Here is a 7229-nt window from a genome sequence, read left to right as displayed (position 1 = left end):
GCAGGGTTGGGGCTGAGGCCCCGGAGTCAGGGTCATCACCGTCTGTTCCCTTCTTAGAGCCTCCTCCTCCAGCCACCATCCCCATTGTGGGTGTCATTGCTGCCCTGGTCCTCCTTGGAGTTGTGGTCCTCCTTGGAGCTGTGTTTGGAGCTGTGATGTGGAGGAGGAAGCGCTCAGGTAGGGAAGGGGTGGGGTCTGAGTTTTCTTGTCCCTCTGTGGGGTTTCAAGCCCCAGGTAGAGTGTGTCCTGCCTCGTTAATGGGAAGTACCATCCACACACGCGTTCTTTCCCAGCCTGGGGCACCATCTGCTAACACTTACTCTGTATTAATGCACGTGTAAAAATGAAGGACAGATTTATCACCTCGATGATTCTGGTGATGGGGACCTGACTTCTAGCTGTCACAGGATAAAGGGGAAGGTCTCTGCTGAGGACAGACCTCTGGAGAGTGGTTGGTCCAGTCCCCCCACATGTACTTTCCTTAGGTTTCCTCACCGTGTCCTGGGTCTGAAGTCACAGTTCTGGAAACTTCCCTGGGGACCAGGACTAGGGGGTTCCTTTAGCACCTCATGGCCCCTACCCCACTTCCCTGGCTTCTCACAAGATGTTTTCTTCCCACAGGTGGAAAAGGAGGGATCTACGTTCAGGCTGCAAGTGAGTATGGTTGGGGGCAGGGAGTGATCCCAGAGATCCTTGGGATAGTGTAGTTGGGAGCCTATGGGGGGAGCTCACCCACCCCCACAATTCCTCCTTTAGCCACATCTCCTATGAGTTCTGACCACATTCTGTTTTGTCCTACCCCAGACAGTGACAGTGCCCAGGGCTCTGATGTGTCTCTCACAGCTTCTAAAGGTGAGACCCCTGGGTGGCCTAAAGTGGCGAGGGGCTGGGGAAGAAGGGACAGGACTGGGGAATGTGCATTCTTTGGGATATTTTGAGCATGTGGTGGAGTGTTGAGAATGTCACCACATGCAGCGACTAACCTGAATTTGTTCATGATTATTTTTTTCTGTAGCATGACACAGCTGCCTTATGGGGGAACGAGTGATGCAAGATTTGTTCATGCTCCCACTTTGTGACTTGAAGAACCTCTGATTTCTCTTTCTGCAAAGGGCATCTGAATGTATCTGCGTTCCTATCAGCGTAATGTGAGGAAGTGGAGTGACCTGCCCGCCTCCTGCCCACCAAACTCCCCTTCCCCACGCTGACCTGTGTCTCTTCCCTCATCCGTTTTCCTGTTCCAGCAGAGGCTGTGCTGTTCCCATCCCTCCCTTTGCTTCGTGTTGCACTGAGCTGCAACTTCTTACTGCCTTATTGAAATAAGAATATAAATATGAATTGGTTTTTCAGTTCTAGTTGTGAAGGGTTTATGGATTAATTAAAGGAGACAATCTTATATTTGAGAGAGGAAATAAATGGAATCACTGGGAACTTTTCAGAATCTGTGTGTTTGCTGTGCTGAGTTTGTTGCACGTGGGGATACGAGAGGCTGTGAGGACTGAGCGTGGATGGGATCTGTGCCCAGTCAGTGCTCAGTGCACTGTGGACTTTGACATGGTCATTCTTCAGCTGGTCACCTCTCTTTTCCATTGTCCTTGTCTCTTCAATAGGACCTTGCGGCACCGGGACCTCTGATCACAGGGTCTCAACCGTCACCCAGGGCTTGTCTTGTCAGTGAGGGATTTATGCGGCTAGGTCAGCCTCGGCTCAGGCCTGGGTCTGATCCTCGGCCCTTTCTTTTGGGTGTTTATTTTTTGTTGCACTGTTTTTATAGAGGCACATGATTGGTTTTGTTCTTGTTACAAGTCCTGGTCTCATTTTCCTCAGACTGTCTCTCATCTCCGAGAGTCATTTTCCCTGTGACTGTTCTTATAAGGCCCAGACTTATAAGTGGTATCAAGAGATGAATTTTCATAGTCAACCTGCTCTTGCCTCCTTCTAGGGCTTGATTGTTCTTTCTACCTTTTCTCAAACTCTCAAAGGAAGCAAATTTTTTTGGAATTAGCAGAGATGGGATCCTGCAATTTCTCATTTTAGATAAGTTCCTGTTGGAATTCTGCTCTGCTTGCTCACCATCTCTCCCTGCCCTTAGCTCTAGTGCTGGCTCTAGTCCAAACTCAGGGATTTATAAAGCAGAGTCTACTTTAGATTTCTATTTGGTTGAAAAATAAAACCGGTAAATCAAAGGTCATTGTTTTTGGAAGTGAGAAATATAATTATGTGTTGTGGTGTGTGGGAGAATTGGTATGGCAGAAAGAGATGATGGGAAGGAGGTGAGAGCAGCACTTGTGAGAAAAGTAGAGGTGGCATCGATGCAATTATGAGTGGACTTTGTGCCGAAGCTGCCTCAAAATAGCACGTGATCTGAGACCATATTAATAAAGATACTATCTCTAGAATAGGGAGGTGCTGTACGCTGATCATTCATTCAACCAATATTGGTTGTGTGCCAGATGTATGACACATTTTTTACATCTGGGAAACGTAAAAGTAAAAACAAAAATTGATGGTCTTGCAGAGCATATGTTCTAGTGTGAAGAGACAGACTACGTACTTGAAGCACAATAAATAAGAAAGGTGTTTATGTTAGAAGGGGATAAATGTTGTGGGGAAAAATGCAATGGGGATGATGATCCAGAGTGTGGAGATGTGGAAACAGGGAAGATGGCTGATTTCATCTGGGAGGTCAGCGTGAGCCTCCCCAGGAAGGCGACCTTGAGAAAAAGTTTGAAGGACATGAGGAATTATCCACAAGGATCCTGGACAGGGGAACCCGCAGTGGGAATGCCCCAGGCAGGAGTGTGTCTGTGGTTTCTGGAAGGAGGGAGGGGGCTGGCGTGGCTACAACAGAGAGTAATGGAGGTGAGACACAGGCACGGACAGACCACGTGGACCTGGAGGATGTTACGGAGGGTGCTGACCTGTGCTCTGAGTGAGGTGAGAGTTACAAGACACTTTGGAGAAGAAGATGGACAGGTATGAGTTCTCCTTTAAAGGGATGGCTGTGGCTGCTGTGCTGAGAACAGGCTTGGGAGGCAAATGTCAGAGGAGGCAGTAGGGAAGCAGTAGGAAACTGCAGGGTTCCAGGCTGGAGATGCTTCCACGGCGGGTGAGCGGTGGAGATAGTGGAGGTGGTGGGAGTCTGGGTACATTCTGAAGATGAACTTTGCAGTGTTTCCTGTGGGTTAATCTGGAGTATGAGGAGTCAAGGACACCAGAAATCTCAGAGGACACAATTAGATGGAGTTGCCGTCAGCAGAAATGGGGAAGACTCTGGAAAGTGCATATTTGAGGGGGTCATCACAGGCATTCATTTTAAGAGAGGTTGGAGCTGAGGTGTCTGTTGAAATACAAGTTTGTTTGTCAGATTGGCAATTGGACAGATGAGTCTGGAGATTATAGGAATGTCTGGGCTGGAGAAATAGACTTGGGAGTTGACACATACAAATGATATTTAAAGCCTGGAGAACAGATGGGCTTGCGGGCGAGTGCTGAAGAGAAAGGAACAGGAGTAAACCCTGGACCCCTCAGTGCTGAGTGGTCTAATCAGACACCACACACACACACACACACACACACACACTCACACACACACACACACACACACACACACACACACACTCGAAAACAGAGAGTGCAATTTGGGCTCTGCGTCTAGAAGGCGCATAGAACAGGGAGTTCAACTTTCTTGTGCACAGGACTCACCTAGACATTTTATTAAAACTCAGGAAGATTGGAGCAGAGTGTGAGATTCCGGATTTCTAACAAGGTGCTGATGCTGCTGGTCTTTAGGTCACACTTTTAGTAGGGAGAACCTAGACCAGGATTCCCACATAGCTGTGCATCAGCCTCACCAGCAAGGCTTGTTAAATAAGCGATTCTTGGTCTTGTGCATGATTCTCTGAGACTACGAATCTGGGAGGGGTGTGCTGTAAGAAGCCCACAGGCAAGCCTGACTCTCACTGGACTGAGAACCGCTGAGGTCAGTGATGGGGGAAGGTCTTAAAATCACTTTTAAAAGTGAATTCTTCTGAAACCTTTCCCCAGATCGTTTTTTACTCACTTTTTGGATCAAACAATGAAATCCTAAATTTTTCTAACTTAGACATCAAGTAGTATATATCAATGATACTGGGATTCATACTATTTTGGGGAAGGCCACAGAATAGGATTGAGTCCATACAGCCAGGAATAGATCCACCATCCACCTTAGGTCAGGTCCCACACAGGTACCACTGCCCCTGCTGCTGGGCCCAGGTGTCACTCTTCACACCACTGACATCTGCCATGCGGGACACTGGACCCTGAGGGCTAGGACTGCTATCTCTACTGCTCCCGGCAACTGGCTGTTACTACTGCCACTCTCAATGCCTCTGCCAAATGCACAGTTCCAGCCTTTCTGTGTCACCACATCCTGAGTCCGAGTCCGGCACGCAGTCACTTCGTGCCATGTCCAGCTACAAGAATGTTGGGAAAGTGGGCTTTCCTTTTTCATGGAGTGATGTGGTCTCTGCCTCCTACCAAGACACTGTTAAATGTGGAATTCTGATAATGTAGGCAGACCGTTCATGTGCTGAGGATGAGGACTGGAAAAAGAATGACTAATTTCAATTCTTAGAGCAAAGATCTGAGACTAGAACTTTCTCTGGTACTTTGCAGGCACTCAGGTTTGGCTAGAAGAATAAGTGACCAATAAATGACATCCAAGGTAGAGATTTACTTGCTTACTCTTACTCTGAATTTTTTTGTGGGATGGTGACGAATTTTTTTCTCCACTCAACCAATTCTCTTGATTCTCAGATACCACCCGTGTGTCCTACAATTCAACTCAATTCTGACACTAACTACCTGGAGTTAACATCAGACCTCACAGTTTCAAGGCATCGTCCCACAAGACTAGACACCGGTCTCAAGTTCAGGTCCTCATGTTACTGGCATTTCTGTCATACTTGACTACAAAGTTATGGGTTACCCCCAAATTCATTAATTTAATAGAGCAACTTACAGAACTCAGGAAAATTCTGTGCTTACTAGTACAGTTTATTATGAACAATACAAGTGAACAACCAGATGAAGGGGTACATAGGATGAGGTCTGGAAGGGTCCCAAGCACTGTCATGTGAGTTTGGAGAGTGTCACCCTCCCAGCATGTGGGAATGTTGACTAATTTGGAAGTTGTCTGAATTCTGTCGGTTTAAGTTTTTTATTTTTTATGGCAGTTTCAATACGCAGGCATGATTGATCAAATCATTGGCCATTAATGATTGAACTCAACCTCCAGCCCCTCTCCCCAGAGGTCAAGAAATGAGGCTGAAAGTTGCAACCTTCTAATCGTGGCGGGTCTTTCTGGTGATGAACTGCGATCCTGAAGCTATCCAGGACCCCTCAGCCTAAAGTCATCTTATTAGCCTCCCAAAGATGCTCTTTTTACTCAGGAGATTACAGGGATTTGTAGAGTTCTGTGCCAGAACCAGGAACCAAGACCATGTATTTTCTATTATACCACAAGTCTTTGACCACAGATGCATTTACAGCAAAAGGACCGTAACAGTTAAAAGATGTCGGCACATTATACGAGAGTCTCAGTTAGTCATTAACAATTAGTTCAGTCCATCGTCCTATCGAAGATATTTATGTAGTCAATAAATTTATGAAAATTGCTCAACATTTTAGTCAGAGGTGAAATTTAAATTTAAATTTAAATTTAAATTAAACCATGCGATACCTCTCCAGAATGGCTAATATGAAACACAAAATCAATTGTTGGCAAGAATTTGACTAATTACATCTCATATATTGCCAGTGCAAGAATAAATTGATTGAAATGCTTTGAAAAATTCTTTGGCAGTACGTACTACAGCCAGAGATTCGCTCACCCTATGACCGAGCATTTCTACTCCTAGTTACATACCCAAGAGACAAGCATGCATATGTTCACCAAAATATATGAAGAAATTATTCATAGCATGATTTGTAAAATCTGGATATAACACAAATTCCCATGAACAGTAGAGGACGAGAAGTGTGTTCTGTTTGTATAATGGAACCCCTCGTAGCCATGAGAGTGAATAAACTACAACACACAGTCATAGGGATGAGACCTGGTGACAATGTTAAATGAGAGAGGTAGATGCAGAGGGGCATCCACTGTAATATTCCTTTCTACCCAAAACCGACAGAACTCATCTATGGTTTTAAAGATGAAGATAATTGGTACTCTGGGTGGGGTGGGGTTAGTTTAGGACTGAATAAGATTTAAGAGGATTTCCTGAGATGCTGGAAATGTTGATCCTCGACGTGGGTGTTGTTTCTCTTAATGTTCAGTTTGCGAAAATTCACATACACTTATGATTTTCCCACCTCTCTCTCTGGTGGTTGTTTTTCATGAACATATACTTTTCTGGATTTTCAAAATAATTTTTTTTTGCAAAAAAATTTTTATTTTATTTTTTAATAATTAAAAAATTTTCCATTATAGTTAGCATACAATGTTATTTTAGTTTGAGGTGTACGACTTGATTAGGCATTTATGTAAGTTACGAAGTGCTCACTCCGATAAATCTAGACTCCATTCGATACCATACATAGCTATTACAATATTATTGACAATATTCCCCATGTTATACTCTATAACCCCGTGACTATTTTGTAACTACTAATTTGTATTTCTTAATCCCTTCCCTTTCTTCACCTACCCCCAAACCCCCTCCCATCTGGCAACCATCAAAATGTTCTCTATATAAGCTTATTTCTATTTTGTTTCTTTTGTTCTTTAGATTCCACATGTAAGTGAAATCATATAACATTTGTCTTTCTCTGTCTTACTCTATTCAACGAAACAGCCTCTAGGCCCATGTATGTTGCAGATGACAAGATGTCATTCTTTCTTATGGCTGAAAATACTCCATTGTATATATGTACCACTTCTTTATCCGTTCATCTATTGGTGGACACCCAGGTTGCTTCAATATCTTGACTACTGTAAATAATGCTGCAATGAACATATGCATTCACTTGTCCTTTTGAAATAACATTTTGTGTTTCTTTAGATAAATACCCAGAAGTGGGATTACTGGGTCCTTCTTTGTCTCTTCTTATAGCCCATGTTTTAAAGTCTTTTTTTACCCCGTTTTAGTATTGCTACCGTAGCTCTTCTATGTTGTTGTTGCCATTTTCATGAAATATCTTATTTTATCACTTTACTTTCAGTCTGTGTGTGTCTTTCGAAC

The 7229-nt window shown here is 44.1% G+C and overlaps 1 long non-coding RNA gene across 1 annotated transcript; it reads left to right on the top strand.

Moving 5' to 3' along the window:
* The first annotated feature begins 2915 nt into the window (after positions 1 to 2915).
* On the top strand, positions 2916 to 6361 carry LOC105311684. The gene is made up of 2 exons (XR_897705.2): positions 2916 to 4919; positions 5220 to 6361. It is a non-coding gene; the product is annotated as an uncharacterized LOC105311684 (long non-coding RNA).
* Positions 6362 to 7229: the final 868 nt, after the last annotated feature.

The sequence above is a fragment of the Pteropus vampyrus genome, unplaced genomic scaffold (assembly GCF_000151845.1).
Source record: "Pteropus vampyrus isolate Shadow unplaced genomic scaffold, Pvam_2.0 Scaffold1000006088, whole genome shotgun sequence".
Taxonomy (NCBI): domain Eukaryota; kingdom Metazoa; phylum Chordata; class Mammalia; order Chiroptera; family Pteropodidae; genus Pteropus; species Pteropus vampyrus.
The sequence above is the reverse complement of the archived record's forward strand: the minus strand, read 5'-3'. Positions and strand labels throughout refer to the sequence as shown.